Source organism: Maylandia zebra, linkage group LG10 (genome assembly GCF_041146795.1).
Source record: "Maylandia zebra isolate NMK-2024a linkage group LG10, Mzebra_GT3a, whole genome shotgun sequence".
Taxonomy (NCBI): domain Eukaryota; kingdom Metazoa; phylum Chordata; class Actinopteri; order Cichliformes; family Cichlidae; genus Maylandia; species Maylandia zebra.
The window spans coordinates 4,135,349-4,158,854 of record NC_135176.1 but is presented as its reverse complement, the minus strand read 5'-3'; the positions used below and the strand labels follow the sequence as shown (position 1 = coordinate 4,158,854).

The following is a 23,506-nucleotide window of genomic DNA, read 5'->3' as shown; positions in this document are numbered from 1 at the left end:
AATGGCTGAGTCATTAAAAGCCACAAAATGTGTGAGTCATCTGTGTAATGTATGCAAAGTCAGTACATCTTGTGCTACAGAGACTGGAGTCACGAATGTGGATGCGCTGGAGTCCTTGTCCAGACTGCTGTTTGACTGGTGGCTTCAGGTCATTTGCTTCACTGCTGGACGTTTCTTCAGGCTGACAGAACTGACAGGAAGGTGTTTGGCTTTTATCCTCAGGCTGAGACAGTCTGTCATCGAAGCCTGCCAGGTGAAAAGCGAACTAAAACTGGCCTGGGATCATCTGTCGAGAGCAAGCAGGTGAGACTGGGTGTCCAGGTTTAGGTTCCTTCTTCCTTACTTTGATCCTCTTTTAGTAGCTCTCTGCAGTGACAAGGTTTTTATAATCACCCTCCATCTTTCCATAGGAAATAGGCCTGATTTGTCAGCCTGTCTAACTGTTCTTCACAAGTACAGCTGAAGTTTATTCTTTAAACTATATATCCCATCCCTGTAAATTCAATTCAATTCCGTTTTATTTATACAGCATCAAATCACAACAACAGTTACTTCAAGATGCTTTATATTGTAAGGTAGACCCTACAATAATACATACAGAGAAAAACCCAACAATCATATGACCCCCGATTAGCAAGCACTTTGGCGACAGTGGGAAGGAAAAACTCCCTTTTAACAGGAAGAAACATCCGGCAGAACCATGCTCAGGGAGGGGCGGGGCCATCTGCGACTGGTTGGGGTGGGAGAAGAAAGACAGGATAAAAGACATGCTGTGGAAGAGAGACAGAGATTAATAAAAAGTATGTAAATCTTTCCTACTAGACCCACACATCTGTCGAACCACTGACACCAAATATGACTAATTTGCTTTATGTCAGTGGACGTTCCAAGACAGGCATTTTGATGTGTGAGTGACTGGATGCTTTGGTGAAACACTGGTCAAAAGCAACTTTTGGTGTAGCCTGTTCTGCTCGAGTTTCTGAATTCTCTTCTGCTGGGAAGCAAAGTACTCTCAGAAGATCACACTTCCTTTTCACAATATCTATACTGTGTGTGTGTGTGTGTGTGTGTGTGTGTGTGTGTGTGTGTGTGTGTGTGTGTGTCTGAAATGGCCCATATCCATCTTACTTTGTACATCTATTACACAAGACCTTTCTCTTTCTTTGAGCTCTCTTGAAATAAACTGTTCAATCTGATCATCTGGACTTCCTGCTTTTGCATCATGGCTGAAAAAAAACCACACACTGAGCAACTGTGGAAGAAATACTGAGCAAAGTTAAAAGCTGCCCACCCATGTGAGTACTCAGTCAAAGTGCTGAATAACCGTTCAAAAAGTGTGATCATTGCATTTCCATTTATTTGCAGTATCAGGCACCTCGCTGTATTCTCTTTATTTTTTTATTCACCAGTCTGGGCCTTTTCTGCAGGTGGCTATGGTAGCAAAGTCTTTATTTGTGTAGAGTAAAATCAGGGCGGTAGCAACCCAACGTATTATGAATATAATGCAGTGAGCTTTTCTGGCGTTGTGTTGTTTTCACACTTCACATTCCTCACAGTCACAGTCCTCTTTGAGAACGAGCTGCTTTTGTGTTTTTAGGTTGGGATAACCTAAGAAAATATGTATGCATCACTTGCTCACATAAACGATCAGTTATTTTAATTGTAATTTATAAATCCTTGGACTTGAATAGAATATGTGTTTCAGGAAGATTCACGAAGGACTCCAAATGTAACACTTTGTGCATTTTACAAAGCGTGCCACTTTTTTCTTTCTAATGCATTCAATTTTATTTCTATAGTGCCGAATCATAACAACAGTCGCCTAAAAGTGCTTCACAGAAAAACCCCACCAATCAGACGACGACACCCCCCCCCCCCCCCCGAGCAAGTACTCAGTAACAGCTGGAAGGAAAACCTCCCCTTCAACAGGAAGAAACCTCCAGCAGGACCTCTGGAAGAAAGGCTCATATTAATAATTTTCAGGACTATTGATCATCCTCTGAAAGTGTTAACTAAGAGCTTCGTAACCGGAGGCAGTGTTTCATCAGCTGAAACGTTTTCAGATGTATGCAGCTCATCTTTAAAACGTAGAATTTTCTCCACCCATATTTCCTCGAGAGGTTTTGTCTTTTCCCCTGCCACCACTGTAATTAAGAACACGTTCTCGAGGATTTGCCTGGTTAAATGGCAGTTACATTGACTCAGTGCATGCAGTCCACCTTGTGGTACAAATTTGCATGTTATGAAATACTTTTATATTCTCTCTCCTATGCGTTTGTGTGTGCCGGAGAAAATTAAATATATCACAGAAGATTCAATAGTAATGTGAAATATAGTTCTCTGTCATGATTTTGGAGTAACAGAAGACAAGAGTACTGAGGCATTGTTGTATTTGAGAACAACTTTTTTTTTACTGGCAAATATAAAAGACAGACATGTAGATGCTGAATCGGCTTCCTGTAGCTAATAAAAGTCTCCTCTTATGGGCATGTTTCCACATCTATGTGGCCGTCCTCTGTTACTTGGGTATGGCTCCTTTTTTAGAGCCTTCTAGGTGCCATAATATGGAATCAGACTGGCACATGGGAACCAAAGGATGTTGACCATTACAGTTGGGAACAATACTATTTATGTGACATGACCCCTGTCTGACTTGTTAGGATGCTTATTCGAGCACAAAGATAATATTCATCTCACTGACAGGCTTTTGTTCGGTTAATTCAGACACAGACACGGAGCATTCTGGATATATTGAATAGACGTATTGGTGTCTGCCTGGTTATGTGGCATTTTAAAAGTCTGAACGAGGTTTATATTGGAATATCGATTCTTTTAATATGGTGCTGCAGGTTTATTCAACCACCGAAACACTTATCAGCTAAGCTATAGTGTCATCCTTACACCATCACGGAGTATGACGGCGAATCCTGTGTCCTATTTTCTCATGCTTTGGGGTTGGACATTTCCGACAGCCGGTGAAGGCAGCACAGAGAAAGCGCCGCTCCTCCGCTCCAGCCAGTATCGCTCCACTCCGAGGTGTGCACGCGGAGGAGAGGGTTTCTTTTTGTACAAGTTTTCTTCTGGAAATACCGTCCTGTGACTGGAGGGAATGGGGAATTGACCATACTCGGGCTTCCAGCGGGAATGAAAACTGTGAGGAAGATAGCGGTGATCGTTTTTTCCCTCCAGAGGAGAAACAGTAAGTGACAGACTGAAAGGGCTCGTGCGCCTTGCTGTCCCGGGGGAGTCTTTTTTTGTTTAGTGTTAACCCAACTAACTGTGATCACGACCACTGGCGCGCTCTCCTCGAGGCCGGGGACTCGCTCAATGATATCCTCCAAATACTTAGTGTCTGACGTGTATGAGTGTGTCCGGTTAAGCTGCGATGAGGAGGGAATTTAACAGCGGTGAAGCTCCAGACGTAGACGGCGAGAGCTAAGATCCCCTCGCCAGCCAGTCAGCGGTGGTCAGGGACCGCAGACCACAACCACAAAACCAGGTACTTTTAGTACATTCATGCTACATGCTCGCACTACGTGCTTTGCTCGCCTTTTTACCCCTCTAGATAACGTTATTTAGAGCCGCAGTGCTGATGAGACGGTGGCGATGGTGGTGTCTGAAGGGGGGATTCGGGCACAGCGCGAATAATGTCTCGCCAGCTAAGCGAGGCTTGCGTGGAGTTGCTAAGTCCCCCTAGTTGTGCAAATTATATTGAAAATCTAGTTGGAAAAAGGGGCAGATTAACAGCGCTTTGCTTTAATTGTGTGCTCCACGCTCAGGATGTTAAGAACAAGAGAATTTCGGGTGTATTTGTGATATTTTGTTCTGTTCGGCTCTACAATTTCCGAACTTAAAAAGAGTTAATCACTTTCACCGGTATGAGAGTTGGATTAAACACAGACTGTGTGGCGTTTTCTGAACCAGGTGATGCCACATTCACCTGGACCTGTGTCTGTTTGTGTATGCTAACATTAAACTGCTCTTTTTTTTGTATAGAGATATATCTGATATTTCACGTTTACTACCGTACAGTACTGCAGTTCATTGCAATCTCTTTTTGGATGTTTATTATATATCAGTAAGAAGGAGTTGGCCCTGTTTCTTTGCATTTGGTATTCTCTTTTAAAATGATTTCGTTTCAAATGTTGAATCTTAAATTAGATGTCATCCATATGGGAGTGTCTGAAAGCTTCCTATTCCCTCACATGTTATTTGATCCACAGTTCCCATGGTCTTCTGATGCTTCATGCCTTGTATTAGATTACAGTTTAATCAGACATGTATTGAAGCCTTCGCTCCCTTTTTTTTTAAATCAGGCAAACCAACTTAAAACACAGAGGAATGTACACATAACATCATCTCATTCATCACAGCTGTACATCGCTGCCACATTCAGGAACTAAATGCCTTGCTGAAGGGCACTTGGAGTTAAGTTTCTGGGGAAGATTTTGTTTTGTAATTGTCTCCCTTGTGCAACATTTCTCAGTTTGCATGGATGATTAGTGGGAGCAGCATGCCTGTGAAACCTATCACGTTTGAGCCTGCACCGTGATTGGGCTGAAACAGTTTACAAGCTATGGTTTGTTAAGTATTTTGCTGTCAGGGTCACGGTTCAGTGCAGCGAAAACATGACTGCAGCAGTTCCATTCCCCCCCCCCCCCCTCGGTGTGTATTTATGAGAACAAACACTGAGTTCTTAAATACATTTCGGTGACGACTGGCATTTCCAGCATGTCGGTGCTTGATGTCTTTTCTGGTCTAACCCTTTGCTCTAGTTCAGTATCTTTTATATCAAGAAATAACCCCACTTGTCTCACGGTGGCTCCTTACATTTTTGCAACTTTACCCTCAGCTGCAGTCAATTTCCTTTTACTGCAGGAGCAGCTGACCAAATAAACCCATTGTAAGGTTGACTAACCTTTTTCTTTATTATATACATGTTCTGTTCAATTCATTTTTAAAAAATCTAGTAATGTAAAGACCCTGCAATAATACAAAGAAAATGACAACAACCAGGTGACCCTCTATAAGCAAACACTTGGCGACAGTGTTGGGACATGTAGCTGTGATAAAATAATGTAAATTGTTGGGAACAAACTTGTGTTTACAGAAATATGAGACATAGATAGAATTAGTTCCATCTATGTTATGAAAGAATAGAAAAGGTTCGTGATGATGAGTAGTGCTGCATCTCGACAGTCATTTGGTTAGAACAGAATTAGACATGTTAGTTAGGTTGATGCAGAGTGTAGGAGGAGTAGCTGTAGTTTTTGTTTTTTAAATATAGAATATCATTGGTTATTGATACTTGGGATGTAGCGAACAGGATTTATGAAGGACTTGTATTTTTACATTAAAGAATTGCCCTGTTGTGCAGCTATCCTTATGACTCTGCGTTATTGCACCTGCTCTGTGTTCTACATTGTAATCAGTCCAGTTCTGGCCTCCTAAAATATCCTGTCCTCCTAAAACACATTTGAATTTCAGTGGCCAGTTTTTACCTGGACAATTGAAGGATATATAAAAGTCACTTGGCTGAAAAATGTATGCAGATTCTAACAGAAATATTCTTGCTAGCTCAAAATGAGTTATGCGTGACAGATTATAGGCTAACAAGTAATTTACAACAGTTTAAATGCAAACAATCATTTATTTTTGGTTTGTTTGGCAAATACTGGAAATCAGTTTTTGGCACATCACCTGACAGCAGTACACATCAGAATATTAGGAGTAGGAAATGTTAATGGAAACTTAAGCAACAGTGTTACCAAACACGAACTGGACACAGTTGAAGGCTCAAAAAACACGAGCGCATTGGTGAAACGACGGGTCTGAGAAATTTGTCAGGGTGGAGATATTTTTGGCTATTTAAAGTCCAACAAAGAAGCAGGGAAGCATTCACTGCAAACACTATGAAAAGGATGTTTCCACGACGGCAGTAATACTAAAAATCATTTTTTAAAATCATTTGAAGTGTTGCCATCATCAACAGTGTATATTTAACCGTTCATCTGCAAAACGCAAGACTTTAATGTCCCAGACTCTTTCTCTGTACGACAAAAAAATGAACAGACAGTGACGTCACAAATTGCGTTATTGTAAAAGACACCAGGCCAGAAAGATAAGTTGCCTGATTAAAGTAACCAACTTGTTACGAACTCCCTGGTCATGAACCTTTCCCTCAGCCAACTCTTTTCCAGCAGTACAAAGTGTAGAGAGATGGCTGAATAGCTGTGTCGTACTTCGGTTTTGTGGTCAAGTCGCACATCTGATCCAAATATGACTCTCGCTGCCCTTTCATTGAGACAGCACTGCTCTTCTTGTGGCTTTAAAAAAAAAAAAAGCCAGATCTATTCCTTTATCTTGTGGCATAAGTGGACCATAACTAAAGAAGTTTAGTATAGATTTTTTTTGTACTTCTATTTTATTTATTTACAACTAGGGCTGGGCCATATTATACCGTTCACGGTAATACCGGTATAATGTTAGGCAACGATAGGAAAATGAAATATAGCGATAGAATGGGAGTAAAACGCGCATGCGCAGTGCCTTTGTTTTCATACGCACATGGCCGATTGTTGAGTGAAACAGATGAACCAGAATTGGTTTGTAAAAATGGTGCAACTTCCGTGATGTGGAACTGGTTTGGTGTTTGTCCGTCAGATACACAACAAAGCACATTTTTTGCAGAACATGCAAGCGGCCGTTGTTATTGTCATATTTGTCGGACTAAGATGCTCTTAAATCTGGGAGTAATCTGGGTCCTAAACTCCGTAAACTTCAGGTCAAACGAACACTGCAGCATCACTAAGAGTTAAAAACTGTCTAAATTCTTTCATCTTTAATAAAACGATCAGCATTGCTGCTTTACCAGGTGTAACTATAAAGTTTAACTTCCAGGCATCCATGAAAACAAAAGTTATTACATTTAACGGAGTTAGAAGTTAGCAGGAAGCTAGCGGAAGTTAGCTCGCTAGTTTCGCTAGTTACCTAAGCATGATATTGCATGTTCTGACTGAGAGATTTCTGAAAAAAATCAAACGTACAGCTCTGCTATCACTTCCAACATAAATGAAGACAGAAAACTAAACAGCAGTGACGTTTGTAGGGTTACTGAAGTTGGGCTAGCTGGTATATAATGATGTGCTACGTGATCGCTAGCGACACAGCTATGTTAGCATAACATAAACAGTGAAGCTGGAGGACGAACACTAACACTTTTCCACTTATAAAAGTTAACGTGAAGGTTCCTCATGGTTAGAGACAAATGCAATCGCATGGCAGGATGCTGTAAACGGACCAAACTTCAGTCAGGAGAACAACTGAGATAATCCATCCACAATACGAGGTTAGTCATTAATATACTGCAACAACATGGGAATAGAGCAGCTGCCAGAGAATTCAACATTAATGAAACAATGGTACAGAAGTGGAGGAAGCAAGAAGAATGAGTTTAATAAAGTTTGATTTATCTGACTGCTTTGTTTCGCTTAATGTGCCTTATAATCCCGTGCACCTTATGGTCCGAAAAATACGTACTGCACACTGCAGTTTAATGTTGCAAAGCACCTCTTTTTAACTTCAGTGGATATTATACATGGTTATGCTCAGGATATGTCAGCCCATTTCTACTGGAAATGCCTTTTGGTTAAACTTTCAGCAAGGAATTTGCATTTGCACTGTTACATTTTTATAAAGCTTTAATGTACATAAAAACCAGCTTAAGTGAAAATAAATGGAAGGTTGTCTTTTTGCGCTAGTAATGTTGTGGAGTTGTATTTTGTCTCGCATCAATTATATCGTCGGTTATATCGTTATTGCAAATTTTCAAATATATATCGTGATAAATATTTTTGGCCATATCGCCCTGCTCTATTTACAACTGACAACAAAAAAGACAACCCTGCATCACTTTCTTCTTTCATCACGTCACAGGACTGTTGTTAACTGAACCCAGTAGGAAGCGGTGTTGCTTTTGTTTGCTGCACCCTTTAAAAGATAAATGTTATAATTATTGAGCTGTGACTGTGCAAAAACTACTCTAGAAGAGTTAAAGAATAACAATATGGAGCTGGAAATTAACATATTAAGTCTGGTTTTATAGAATAGTTCTGGATCAGTTTAGTGAGCCTGCACAGGTATTCAGCGTTAAGACAACAGTTTTAATATCCAATAGCGATCGGCTGAAATGTACACACAGTGTGGAAACAGAGTGGACAGAGGCTTGCTTGTAACTTAGGCATGCAAATCTCACCATGCAATGAGTCTGGTGTCATTCTTTTGCAATAAAGTGCAGCTGTCAAAAAGCATGGGTGGATGCATAGTTTTCATGTCATAGGGTCTTTATGACACGGCAGAAGTGGGATAGTCATAGTAAATCATGTCATCATTTATGAGTAATTTAGGGTTAAAGATTTGGGTTTTGCTCTATTCAATGAATTGTTTTACTTCACTTTTGGAATGATAGCTGTGATATTGAGATTTGGAACAGGATTCCTGTACAGCAATGTTATCATTGTAGCTTGAATAAGTGTTGTGTTCACAGCTGACAGAATTAAAGCCAGATTCAAGCTCATGAGAAAATCTACAGCCATACCCCCAAAAAAGGAAGAGCTCATATGTTACTCATCAAATGACTCTTAGGTTTTATTCAGACAAAGCTATCTATAGACTCCATGAATATACCACAGTTATTTCTGTGTAACCCTCTTCAAGTGAAGCTCTTCCACTCTGGGATGCGTTTTTCTTGGTTATTACTGCAAACGGTCTCATTTCAGTTTGGTGTCACAGGGAGTTGTTTGTTGATGAATTCCTAAGCTTTTTATCAGGCCGTATTAGGATGAGGAGGGGTTGGATTAGTCCTTTGTGAAATGGTGAAATGTCAGGCTTCAGAACTGTTTCGGCTTTGTGTCATTTTTTATAACAAGACTGTTCACATGACCAAGATGAAATACTAGATAAGTAATTGCTCTCCAAACCAAACATGACTTGGAACTGTGGTGTTTCAGTTAGTTTCTGTTTTAAATAAGATCTTAATGAAACTGTGTCGTCAGCTTTTTTTATTTACTGCGTGTTTGTTGGTGAAGCACTCTGTTATGTCACACCAGGTATCATGGTGGGTGAGATGGCTGTACCAGCCATTTTACAGGTGGATTGTCAGACTATCCCAAATATCTTCAATCACATTCTTATAGCGCTGTGCAGTATGACGTAGCACTTGTATCATGATTTTTTTAAGGTTCTATTAGGAGTAAATAAAAATAAATTCAGTGTCTTTTATGTACCGTATTTTCTGCACTATAAGGCGCACTTAAAATCCTTTAATTTTCTCAAAAATCGACGGTGCACCTTATAATCTTCCTTATAAGCCTTATGTTTGTATTCTGGTTGTGCTAACTGACCTTGAACCGATTTTATGTGCTACACGGCGCTCAAGAATCTGTCAAAAATGTTTTAGTACGACTTTGGTGAGCTACGAAGCCGCACCGCTTGATGGATTGTTGGAGCATTACGACTACCATAGTCAGGAGCCTCACGGACTCGGAGTAATTTGGGTCCTACACTCCGCCCACTTCAGGTCCCAAAAACAAACAAACACTGCAGCATCACTGAGAGTTAAAAACTGTCTAAATTCTTTCATCTTTAATAAAATGATCAGCTTTGCTGCTTTACCAGGTGTAACAATTAAATTTAACATCCAGGCATCCATGAAAACAGAATTTATGAAATTCAATTGAGTTAGAAGTTAGCAGGAAGTTAGCTCGCTAGCTTCTATCTAAATACAATATAGCATGTCCTGACTGCGGGGTTTTGGAAACAAATTAAAACGTACAGCTCTGCTGTCACTTCCAGCATAAATGAAGACAGAAAACTAAACAGCAGTGACGTTTGTAGGGTTACTGAAGTTGGGCTAGCTGGTATATAATGATGTGCTACGTGACCGCTAGCGACACAGCTATGTTAGCATAATATAAGCAAGCTAACTTTTTTCCCACTCGATAAAAGTTAACGTGAGTGTTCTCGGTGGTCAGGAACAAATGTAATCACATGGCAGGATGCTGTAAAAGGACCAAACTTCAGCCAGGAGAACAACTGAGATAATCCATCCACAATATGAGGTTAGTCATTCATATACTGCTGCATGGGCTGGGCTGTAGTTACATCGTAAGGTTTTAAAAACTGAGCTTAAATAAATGATTAGTGGTAATAAAAGCCGAGGGAGGTCAACAGTGATCACTGACTGTTTTAGGAGCTTTTTGAGATCAAATAGAAGAAAATACAAAACATTAAACATGTTAACAACACAAAAGCCATATTAAACGCAGACTACTTTAGGCCTGGAAGTAGGATTCCTCACGTCATCACTTAATGACCGGATATAATGATGTGCTACATGATCGCTAGCGACACAGCTATGTTAGCATAACATAAACACAGCGAAGCTGGAGGATGAATGCTAACTTCCCGATGGTTAGAGACAAATGTAATCGCATGGCAGGATGCTGTAAATGGACCAAACTTCAGCCAGGAGAACAACTGAGATAATCCATCCACAATATGAGGTTAGTCATTAATATACTGCAACAACATGGGAATAGAGCAGCTGTGAGAGAATTAAACATTAATGAATCAATGGTACGGAAGTGGAGGAAGGAAGAAGAATGAGTTGAGTAGAAGTTTGACTTATCTGACTGCTTGTTTCGCCTAATAATCCAGTGCACCTTATGGTCTGAAAAATACCTTGGCTAAATCTTATTTTGAAAGGTTTTCATCACGTATTGTATACAGAAAGGAAATGGTAAAGCAATGTGAAGTTTATCCAAACAGTAAATGCATGTTAAAACGATCAAGTCTTAAACAAAGTCGACCTGTATGCAGTGCCGTCTGGTTTGAGACACAATAGTTAAAGAAACGAACCAAAACTCAAAGGACACTGACTGTCCTCGTCCTCCTGTTATGCAACCAGCTGCTTTCTTTTGTTGTCTTCCCGAGTACGTGAAACCTCCTTCACCCTGAAAGGTCTCCTTGTTTGTCTCAGTCCTCGACAGCCACGCACAAACACAAAGCCAGACGTGGCCTCTGACCCCAGGCACAGATACTGACGCACTGTGCGGGGCTGTGTCCATTATTATTCCTTTCTGTATGTTCATTAATGATGCAATATGCATACACTGCTGTCCTTGGGCCCTGTCCCACAAATACATGGGGCCGCAGGCTCTCTTGTTCTTAGTGTGGATAAAGCATCTTGCTCCAAGCTCGCTGCACACTCTCAGTCCTCTGAGGATGCTGTGACATTCCCAGAGGAGATTCCATTCCCCCGTAAACAATCCTGGCATTGACACAGGCGCTGATTAGCAAGTTGCCAGGGTGTTTCCACAATGGCCCAGCAGAGGATAATGAGATCGGATCTGGAAACTAAAGTTCTCATTCAGGAGTTTGTTGGCAACCAGTTGTGTGAAGCAACCGTCTTAGGAAAAGTGTAGAAACTCAGCAGATCTTTCTGGGAAGCACTGGAAGCTGTCAGCGATTTGACTCGGATATTTTTCTGTCAGCAGTTGGTGTCAGTTGCTGGGGAAAGGTGTTGGTGAAAGTAGAGTGCCACTGTTCTGTGAGCAGGATAAAAACCTGTACCTTCTATTTCTGAATTACTCTTGAAGGAAAGATTGCAGCAAAAAACTGAGCCCGGAGAACAATGTTTTACAATTTGTATATATAATGATCGTAGTGTATGTATACTAGGGCTGCCACAAACGATTATTCTGATAGTCGACTAGTCACCGATTATTTATGCGATTAGTCGACTAATCAGATCATCATCCATTGGACGTAAAACGTACAGCTTATTGCACCAGCAGCATCTGCTCTTATATAACTATCATTAGCTTACAGCTTTAAGTGTTTAAGGTGCTAACTAAAAATAAAGACAAGATGATAGTTTATTCAATTTTAATGAAATTTGCAGATTGTTTCGGTGAAGTTTAATAAACTCCTTGCTATCTAAAATATAACAGGACAACGGAGTATATTCTCCAGCATCTCACACTTTTGATAATCAGCTGTCTGCTTGACGTTTATTCAGCTGTGTAAAAACTATAACTTTAATCTCAGACAAACCGATTTACTCAGGAACAAATAAAATACTAAAAAAAAAAGCCAAACAACAACATTTTTAATTTATCTAAGTGACTCATATATATTTAACCTGAGTAGCGAAAGACGGCGGTGGGTTAGAAAACAATTTGCCGGGAGTCCGGTGTTCTCACCGCGCTAGTGACCTAGCCCCCGGCTAGCTATCGAGCTGGTGGGTAACAGACGTCTCCGAAAACGTCGGAGCGCTTTTGAAAATATGTGGTGTCCTGATAAACTGAGCCGATATTTGAGGTTTACACAGCTACATTCTCGCCTGAAAATACGTTAAACGTTTATTTTCTGACCCAGAAAGAATAATAAGAGTAACATTAAAACTAACTAGCTGCCGCCATTGTTGGAAACTAAGCTGGGCCGCGCTATGATTTCTGGGACACAGCTGCTTCTTCTTCTTCTTCTTCGGGGTTTAACGGCAGCTGGCATCCTTGTACATGCAGTGCTGCCATCTTCTGTTTCAGTCCGTTATTACACTCTTAAATCCTGCTACTTATTCCTGCGTCTTTTGTGATCTTACAAAGCTTCAAACGACGCGTCGACTATTAAATCAGTCGTCGACGATTTTGATAGTCGACGTAATCGTGACTAGTCGACAAATCGTGGCAGCCCTAATGTATACACGTCTTCTCTGTACCCTGAGTGCCACCCATTGTGTCAGATACATTGTAACTAATAAATGTTATTCTTGACTAGCAGCCCAGAATAACATCCTCTTGAATACTTTCTGTAAGCTTGTGTTTTCGCATATTCAAGGTGAGGAAGATTGTTCCTGCATTAAACTATTTTTTTCTATGTTTTAATCACATTTTATTTAGAGGAATGAACTTTAAATCTAACTGCAGTTTTTCGTGTCACAAAGTTATTCCAGTTTCTTTGTCATAACGTAGCCTCGTGTCTATACGTGCTTGGCTCTTCTTGTTTTGTTCATACTGAAGTGTGGATAATAACCAGAGTTCAGCAGAGTTAACCTCGGCCCTTAAAATCAACCTCCCCCAAACTTTTAAGGTCATGTATCACAGCACTTAGGGTCAGTACTTCATTTGTATAAACAAGGAGCCCTCATAAACACTTAAACTACCAACTTTTGATTGGATGAAAGAAACCAGTTCTCCGTTTTTAGATTTGACATTTGATGAGCTCTATAATAATGATGCAGTATGGTAAAAGCACAAAAACAGCCAGGCAACGATGCAATGGAAACAAACAGCAAGACTTAGTGATATTCAGAGTGTTTGTTTTAATTCCAGGTTGCAAATATCTCTCAAAACTATGAAATGTTGTTGATTGAACATTTTCTGATGCATAAACGGTAAGAAGTTTAATAATAATTTACCAATGTGTTACAAGTGAGTAAAAACTTCTTACTCAACCACAATAAAATTCACTGAAAATATTGTTGGATAAATGAAAAATATCATTTTGCATGTTAATATAAAAGTTTTTAGGAAAAATGAAAATTTGTTTCACGGTCACTTTCATACGTCACCACAGTAATTTTAGGTCTTCATACTGTCTGTGTGCAGCCGCTGTGCACGGCTCTGCTTTCTATTTTGTCTACTTTACTGGCAGATTGTGCAAAAAGCATGGTGGTGTGAATGTAAAACCTTTGTCACTGTCTGACATCTCATTAACGGGAGCAGAACAAGACTTTTCACAGAAAGTTTCTGACATATCTGGAGTTGTATAACTTCAAATCCACCCTTTGAGTTTTCACAGTACATTATAACTACAAGAACATGTTAAGCCCTAGCTCTATAACTGCTGACAGCTAACAAAAATTAGCTGTCAGTAGTTTGGTGATTTCATTCAGCGTGGAGGGCACGTTTGTTACTTGCCATTCTAACTCTGCCGTGCCGTCAGAGGCGAAGCATTTCAATGAGAGCTCAGCTGTACGCTAACTTTGTAAAACAATTCAACAACCCCGCTCTCTATGCAGCGACTGGTCAGGTGTGCAGTGCTGTGAAACCAGACAGGGTGTGAATTTCATCAGGGCGACGATTCTTTGATGAGACGGTGTCAAGTGTGCACCGTTGTCACTCAGTTCAGTTCGGTCTTATTTACACAGCACCAAATTACAACAGTTTCCTCGAGGTGCTTTGTGTTGTAAAGTGAAGAAACTGTAATAATATAGTAATTGAGATCCCTAAAGTTTATAAGACGGTTGAGCCAATCCCCTAAGATCTTTCAGTGCCATTAGACGTGCTGGAGGAAGTTAAAGGCAGAAAAATAACTTTATATTAGCTGTAAGGTAAGAACTCTAAAAACTGATGAGTATTGCAGGTTGTTCAACTGTGCTGTTTAAAAAGGTTTAGTCTGTTATGATTGTTGGAGTAGAAGAGAAGAAATTAAAGAGACACATTCCTTCCTTGTTGCACTTGTAGGCAACAAGTTGCTAAGCACTTACAGTGACTGCACTCTGAGATCCTGGAATTAAAAATGTCAGTGTTTGTTTTTAATGGAACACTTGTGTCTAGGGCTGGGCGATATGGCCTAAAATTCATATCGCGATATAATTTGAAGCATGTGCGGTAACTATATATATCGCGATATATTCTTTTCTTCTGTATGACGTATTTTCCACACTATAAGGACTTAAAATCCTTTAATTTTCTCAAAAATCGAGAGTGTGCCTTATGTATGAATTCTGGTTGTGCTTACTGACCTCGAACCGATTTTGGCGAGCAGAAATCTGTTAAAAAATGTTTTAGTACAACTTTGGTAAGCCGCACTGCTGGATGGATTGTCAGAGCATTACGGCTGCCGTAGTGAGGGAGCTTCGCGGAGTAATCTGGGTCCAAAACTCCGTCCACTTCAGGTCCCAAAGTCAAACAAACACTAAGAGTTAAAAACGGTCTAAATTCTTTCATCTTTAATTAAATCATCAACGTTGCTGCTTTATCAGGTGTAACAATTAAGTTTTACATCCATGCATCCATGAAAACAGAATTTATTAAATTTAACAGGAAGTTAGCTCGCTAGTTTACACCTAAACATTTCATACCATGTTCTGACTGAGAGATTTTTGAAACTAATTCAAACGTACAGCTCTGCTACCACTTCCAACATAAATGAAGACAGAAAACTAAACAGCAGTGGCGTTTGCAGGGTTACTGAAGTTGGACTACCTGGTATATAATGTTGTGCTACGTGATTGCTAGCGACACAGCTATGTTAGCATAACATTAGCACAGTGAAGCTGGAGGATGAACGCCAACTTTTTTTCCACTCATTAAAAGTTAACGTGAGGGATTCTGGTGGTCAGGGACAAATGCAATCGCATAGCAGGATGCTATACACGGGGCAAACTTCAGTCAGGAGAACAACTGAGATTATTCATCCACAATACGAGGTTAGTTATTAATATACTGCAACAACATGGGAATAGAGCAGCTGCAAGAGAATTCAACATTAATGAATCAATGGTACGGATTTGGAGGAAGCGCAGTTTTTGGCTTTCCTCATATTTCAAAAGTGCTTCATGTCTTTGCTATGACTGTCGCCCGCCATAATTTGCAGATGATAATGGTTTTAGCCGCTGCGATGCTTTCGACCAAAACAGGCGCAGCTTGATGACATCATCAACATGCGCTATCGCGATAGAGCCATATAGTCAAAATCTCTATCGTTGGCCAAATTTATATCATTTCTATCGTATATCGTTTATTTCGCCCACCCCTACTTGTGTCTTGATGGTTGAAATAACAATCACGTGGTTAGGCTAATGGAGGAAAAGAAATAATGATTAACATTGGACTTACTCAGGCTGGAGGTGAAGGTGGCATGTTAATTATCATAATGACTTTTATAATTATTAGTAACATTTGTAGAGGTGGGAATCACCATACATCCCACGATACGATATTATCACAATACTTAACGCACGATACGATATTATTGCAATTTTTTAAAAATATTTTGCGATATTCAGATTCTGTACATAAAGGTAAACTTTATCAATATTCATTTTATCTAATATCAAAGTCTCACACTCAGTCTTTCTCTCATTTCAGCCAGTTTTATTGTTGACAAACTGAACGGTTTGTATTACAGTCTAGTCCAACTTAAATGAATGCAACCATCTGGTACAATTATAGCTATTCTGAACTATGCAATTTATGAAAACTATGCAGCCCATTCAGCAACTGAAGAATTTGAAAGTAAATTAAAAATATATATAATTTTACATTAAATAAAAAAGTTTTAAACTTAATTAAAATAAAACATGTCTTAAATTAAAATAAGTAAACTGTCACGTTTATTCCTGCCAAAAAAAAAAGTTAAACACATTTGGACAGTGAAGGAATGTCAGGATTCTTGCTCAGAAAAAGGAGCTGATCAACATGCTCTGAAGTCAGAGCATGTTCCAGTCCACAAAAACTTATTTTGTAACAAAATATCGATTTGTGCTGTCCCTGTATCGATACATTAGCAAACAAAATATCACGATACTACACAGTATCGATTTTTTTTCCCCCACCCCTAAACATTTGTCAAAATAAGGACTTATGATTAGATTTTAAGGTGTTTTATTAGTGTTACAAAGAATTTGGATTCTTTTCTTACTTCATTATAAAAAGGTAAAATATACTGTATAATCTACCAACAAATCAAGGGTTACACAAATGTTAAGCAAAACTGCCAAATGTAACTCTTGTAATTACAGTTGGAGATCTTTATGCATAAAAATGATTTAGTTACTGTAGCAGTCGTGGTTAACATAAAGGCGACCAGATGATGGGGAAAAAAACAACCACAACAGGCTTTAGTTGTTTTCCAGTCTCTGAATATATTTCCCCTAAAGATACCAAGGTTCAACATCTCAACATGAACATCCCAGCCCCCCAAAACCCTCCTTAAATAGCTACCGATCATACCACCAATAAAATTTAAGAGATCCTCCCTGATGCACTACCAAGAAACGCATACAGTGAAATACTGGACTCATTTTAACACGCCCCACATACATCTGACTACAAAACAAACCCCATTTAAATAATATACAAACAAACGGAATCAAATCAAACTGTAGATTCAGCCCACTCTCATCTAATGGTTAACCCCACTGACGGTGGATAATTAGGGAATTCCTTTCAGATGAAGGAAGCTGACCTCAAAAGGAAGCGTGGTTAGTGGACTTCAAAATAAAAGCATAACAAAACCAAAACTTCCTGTCAGACATTGCGTGTGCTTCACTTTAGTGAGGGAGGAGCTTCCCCCGCACCCACACAGTTACTAAAATAAAAACACAGCACTCGGTGTGAAACACATTGAACATTTAGACCTCACAGTTAAGGAGGAATAACAGAATAAGAAACACATTTTTAATAAATTCTTGTAAAAGTAGAACGGTGAAGGTTTTTCACGTTGTCCACCGCTCTCCTTCATCAACTGTCCACACCGCTCCACCTCACCTTGTCACCTCTTTTCTTCAGGCCTGAAACCTTTCCAGTTCAGATTCTCTCCTCAGGATTTCATCCTTGCCTAGCTTAGCTCTCCACACAAGCCCCATGTTGCTCTGCTTTGCCCAGGCTCACTGTCCCATCGGCGACTCATTCAGCACTGCAATAATTATTCATCTTTATCTAACTGCAGTCCCAGTTGCACTGGATCGTGATGTAGCAACCTTCATATTAAATGTGTGTAAACAACATGTGTTAAGTAACAAAGCCTGCAACAATTGTTGTTCTACACTGATTTCTACGGGGTTAAAAAGGACTCTCTTGGGGGTTGTTGGCCTGTTTTTTGCTTTTTAGCCCACACACCCCAAAATTCACTATATGATGAATAAATCATTTTCAGGAAAAGTCATAAAATAAGAGAGAATGAGGTTTTATTTGAAGAGTTGCATGACTTCAGAATAAACACTGGCAGATCTCTTTGCCTTTTGTTCACTTAAGCCTGCACAATATTGCCACCTGATAAAATTGAAAAATATATATAGCTGGGATTTTGTGCCTTGGATTGAGGATTTTAACCAGTGTCTTACGGCCCTGCTTTTCCATCATGTGAACACATGAGTAATTTCCATCCATCGTTTTTTCCCCCTTTCGTATGAAGTACATGTAGTGCGTGCTTTAGGGGCACTCGGTGAAGTCGTAGGTTTACTTTGGGTTGCTCGTCACCAACTGCTAGTATCTGCTCCTTCGTAGCCTTGCTGTACTCTGCTGTGTTTGGGGTGAAGTACCGTGCTTCGTTGAAGATTGTTAGTTTTTAGTTACTGAATCGTCATCGCAGGCAGACACCTCTCTTCCTCTCAGAGATGCCCAGGCTTATCTAATTGTTGTGCACAGTAAGGAACGTAAACACCCGCTGCTGCTATAGCAGTAATGTGACAAGGTAGTGGCACATTGTTCCTATTGTAGAATCTCCATCCTAAATTGTATGTGTGTAATGTTCAGAGATTGTGCAGCTGGGACTGAAAGCACTTATTTTCTTTGTGACAGCAGTATCTGGTAGAAGTCAGAGCTATTTACTTGCTTATCATGAGGCAGACGACATTTAATGTCTGGTGAGTGAAGCACATTGTTTCCATCCCCTTGTTTTTTTGCACCCAGTTATCCTATTGAATGAGACGCCTGTTATCTGTTGTGTTACAGGCCCTGAACTTTTTATTTTAAGCTCATTCAAGATGATGTGCAATAAATAGATTGAGTTCATTTCTCAGTGTGCAGATTAGTGACCCCTAGTTTTGCATCTGTGTACGTTTCCTTTTGAATATCACAGTCCCTATATTTTCTTTCATAATGCGTAAGGTTTTACGCGCTATCGCACAGTCAGGATGTTTTCTTAAAAAAGTCAAATCATTGTTATATTATGGTTGAATGACTTGGAATAGGTAACAAACATGTTTAAATTGTAAGCTGTTCTGTTGTTGTCTTTTAAATCCATTTGATATTTTTATTTTATGTGTCTCTTCATAACTAAATGCTTTCTTGTTGTTTTCTGTAAAACGAGGTTTGGTTACAGGTTTGGTTGGACTTGATGCTGTTATATTCTAAGCTGCCAAACACACCTTGAAAGACTTGGTGACTCTTTAATCATGTTTGATGTCAGTGGGGAAAGCACACAGCACCAAAAAACAACGTCACCTCACAGAAAACTTGTTCGTGTGATTTTTGCATTTTAACCGTTCTGTTCTTTATGTATATACGACTTTTTGTACCACTTGGCAGCTCAAAATGCTTTATGGAAAACAACATACGCCAAAAAGCCCAAGCATAGTCTCTTGCTCTCAGATACACACAGACTTGCACAGAAGCCTCTGTGTAGATGACTGGACAAAGAGCAGTAGCTTTACTTTAAATAAAGTTGATTCATGGTATAACTCCAGGGAATCATTAAATACATTTGCCTACATCATGCCCAGAGTAGCATTTGGCAATTTGCTAGTTTACAAATCAGTCAAAGAAACTTCAGCTACAAGATAAATGTCTCCACACATTCATACAACACTTTATTCTATGCTCTTTAGCCATGGATGTGAGGTGGACAATCTGGAATCACCAGTATACCAGATATAGATGTTCTTAGACTGTGGGAGGAAACCCCACAGTACCCCTGTGGACACAGGAATTGCACATTTAAAACTAAATGTGGAACATTTAAAAACTACACATAGCTGCATAACATGTTGTGTTATTTTGTGTTTGTAATAACAATACCATAATGCTTTTCAGACCAAAAGAGCAAACTATTTAAATTAAGTGCAGCATTTACAAAACTATTATTGAGATCTGTTCAAAGAGTTAATGCTAACAACATCCAAAGTTTTATTCTCATGTTATCCTGAAATGCACGTTACCATTTTGTTTCAGTCAGCTGCATTGTGGTTGTAGAGTCTGTTATGGTCCAAAATGTTTGTAATGGCTAATGTTGGACGAATGCTTACCTAATGTTACTAACGTTATACCTCACAGTAAAGTTAGCAGGCTATTTAGCAACCATCCTAACATTTTGTTTTTGAGATTCACTGTACAGTTTAGTGCAACTACAAGTGCAGTATTAAATACTGAGTGAACGTGTGTAAATGGATATTTAAATATAATTTTAGCACTTAATCAGTCTAATGTGTGTATTTCCTCTAGATCTCTAGGTTTCCAGTTACATCCTTCATTCTCACTCCTTCAGGTGAATCTGTTGATAATCATTTAGCTAACAGTTACATCCTTGTGTGTTTGACATTCGATTAGGGGTGGCTTTCAGTATGGATGTGATGAATAGCTGTACAAGTTGCCAGCTTGGATATCAGCACATTGTGTTGGAAAAAGTTAACTGCTCCTAGCAACTACAGGGTGGACTGAACATGCTCTCTGTGCTGTCTGCTCATTGGCCAAGGTAACAGTGTCAGGTTGAATGAATCAGCTGAAATGATGTGGCAATTCTGTTAAAATATCAGGTGATTGCAATGGCTCGGGAAAATATATGGGCTCATTTCGACAGTCATGGTGTTTTTGTGCAATATAGTAGACACAACATTTCTGTGTATCCAGTGTGAGCTAATGACCCAGAGTGGCTGAAACTGGTTGGGTGCTGCAAAGAGTTAGAGATCAGTTATATTATAAGCTCTAACATTTTCTTGGTGAAATCAGTGATTCAAGTTTAATTTAAAATGTTTTGAGGAGCTTTAATGACTGAATAAGTTGCAGTGGGGGGGGAAAAACCTGCTCATGTTTCACACTCCATCAAAGATGTGTAGAGCAGAAGCGCTCTCTGTAAAGTGCCTGCTTGTGATATTTAACACCGTCCCTTGGCAGACAGACTTTGTATTCATCGTCTAAAGGTGAATTGAATTAACAAGGTCATTCTCTTGACATCCAGTCTCCAGAGGCTGAAGACAGTAGACTTTAAACAAGGCATCAAATATCAAGCATAAGAGGGCAGATAAAAACACATAGTTGCATCACACATCAGATTTCATCTGGAGTTTATTCTGGAATGGCAAACTGTCGGCTAGCGGGCATGCGGGCATCATTGTGAGACTGAATTGTAAAGACCACATTTGAAGTCCCATTTTTACAACTTTGGCAGAGGAGTTGACAGAGAAATCCTCTAATAGTGAACAGTGACGTTACCTTTGTCTTTTAAATTCTGCACCTTTTCCGAGAGTGATGTCTTGCAAGGATGTTGAGCAAACCTGCCTTGTCATGCCCTAATTCCTGCAAAGCTTCAAATAACCTCATGAATATGCACTACTGAAGGTCAATGTCATACTGAAATGTGCAAAATAGCAGCAGGAAATGAACCGCGCTGCAGGGTTTCTCTCCATTTTAGGCATGAAGCTTATATTCTCTTGAGATATTTACCATCTTACTTTAAGTTCAGTAAACCTTCATTCATTTTCTACATTACACAAGTTAAAGCATCCAGTAATAAGAGTTGCAATCTTGATCAAGATCCACATTTATGTGTAAAAATCAGATGAATGCACAGAGCGATGTGCTGCGTTTTAGCGTCTTCCAGTTTGTTTTGATTTTGCATCTCACAGCAAGTTCAAGTCCATCCTCAATCCTTTCATGAGCCTCGTTTTCAAAAGTAACAGGCAGCCGATTTCAGCAGTTTCAGTGCCCCAAAAATCAAATCTCTTAAACAAATGAAACTGCACGCTTGTTTCCATTGCAACATCCCGAAGCTCCTACGTGTTGTTTCCATAAGAACGGTAAATTTCACCGTTCCTTGAATTGTTTAGCCTAATGTGATGGCCTGTTTGTTTTGCCTGTTTCACAGTGCGCTCTAATTTGAAATTGCTGCTCCTCTTGAATGGAAAGTCACAACTCCTGCAGCTTCATGCTTTAGTGTGCTGGCATTTTGTGTGTCTGTAGGGGAAACACTGTTTTGATCAGTGGCTTTTCATACTAATTTCTCAAAGAAGAACTGTATATCTTTATGAAGAGACTTTTTTCATTTTCATAGGTCTGAACTGTAGGTGGTCACATTCAGCAGCACTTTGATAAATAGAGCGTGTCCTTCAACAGGACATGTTTCAGATACGATTATAGAGATATGTGCCTTAATGTTGTAATTGTACTGGGGAAAACGACTTCAGAACATTTATTATTAGGAGTTTTAGAGTCTTAGTGTGGCCTTTTGAAGGACACCATCAGAAACCTGCTATGGTTGAATGCAATTAGACCTGTTTCACGTTTTAGTTTATAACAGAATCTTAAAATGGTAAAACAGCACTTTATCTTTGGAGTGCTGCATCAACCAGCTCTCCACTGGCTGGAGGTTCTGAGTCAGAGTAACCCTGCAGCTCACGGAGTCCATTAGGGGGAAAAACTGCAGAGAATTGAGAATTCCTCTCAAAGTGTTGCATAATTAAGTAGGCGGCTCTTGTGAGTGACAGTTGTTTTCTCTTGTTAATCGTTAGCTTACAATTACAGAATAAGTCAATGTAAAGAGCAGATTACTCAGTGTCTCGAAGTCATTTTTTGATAAACCTGTTCGTGCTCGATAAACAATAAAAACAAAAATTGCTTTGTTTTTAAATGACTGGCTGGCTAAAAACATGTTTCAAACTGGCAGATAAACAATAAAAACAATCTTTTCTGTTCAGTGTCAAAAAAAACGTTCATGTCTAAATTATGGGTACACTATCCTTCTAAAGAGCCCCAACACCTAAGTTTTCAGCGTCGTGCATCTGCCCCACACAATCGGCAAAACCAGCGATGAATGGAAACTGTCCAAAGCTGTTGTGGAGAACTTGTTTCAAAGGAGACGAATGATTAAACGGGTGCGGTACAGAAACAAACAAAGAAAAGCCTCTACGCGCTAGCGTCACAGACTAAGATGGAGCACAAGGTGGCTTTCAGTAAACAGAAAGGTTGTCATTTTCACCGGAGACGAGGCTTTACTAAACAGCTGTGCAAGTGAAAGCAGCACCAACCACCAACCAGAGTTCAGACCTCAGAGAAGGATGACCTCTCTGACCTGGCAGATAAGAGGGCAACTGTTAGATTTGTATTGTTGATTGTCATTTATGCTTAGAAATATTTAACCATATATGCTTAGGGAGTGTGATCCATGCCAGGACACTCTGAGTAGAGGAATGTATGCACCCCCCTCTACACAGAGTTAATAGGATGAGACATCCTTTCTATCTACAAATGATTATACACCTCTAAGCATATATGGTTAAATATTTCTAAGCATAAATGACAATCAACAATACAAATCTAACAGCAACCTTTTCAGTCCAAATATCCCCATGCAGACGTGTGCATCTTTTAAAGTATTTCCTTTTTTACTCTAGTTCACTCCAGTTTTGTTTGTTTTTTACAATTGAATTTTCTGGCAATTATTTCAAAGCTTTAAATTATTTAGCCTACTTTGTTTCTCTTCATGAAAAATAAATTCATGATTTTTT

The 23,506-nt window shown here is 39.5% G+C and overlaps 1 protein-coding gene across 6 annotated transcripts in view; it reads left to right on the top strand.

The window, feature by feature from the left end:
- The first annotated feature begins 2,998 nt into the window (after window positions 1–2,998).
- The window catches only part of arhgap32b (Rho GTPase activating protein 32b), a 126,403-nt gene continuing 105,895 nt past the window's right edge, over window positions 2,999–23,506 (top strand). For 4 of the 6 annotated variants that reach the window (XM_012923627.3, XM_004567430.3, XM_012923628.3 and 1 more), the window contains exon 1: window positions 2,999–3,499. The gene's annotated coding sequence lies outside the window, so the exon portion shown is untranslated. The remainder of the gene's footprint in view (window positions 3,500–23,506) is intronic. The other 2 variants (XM_023153341.3, XM_012923626.3) reach the window with 1 other exon arrangement.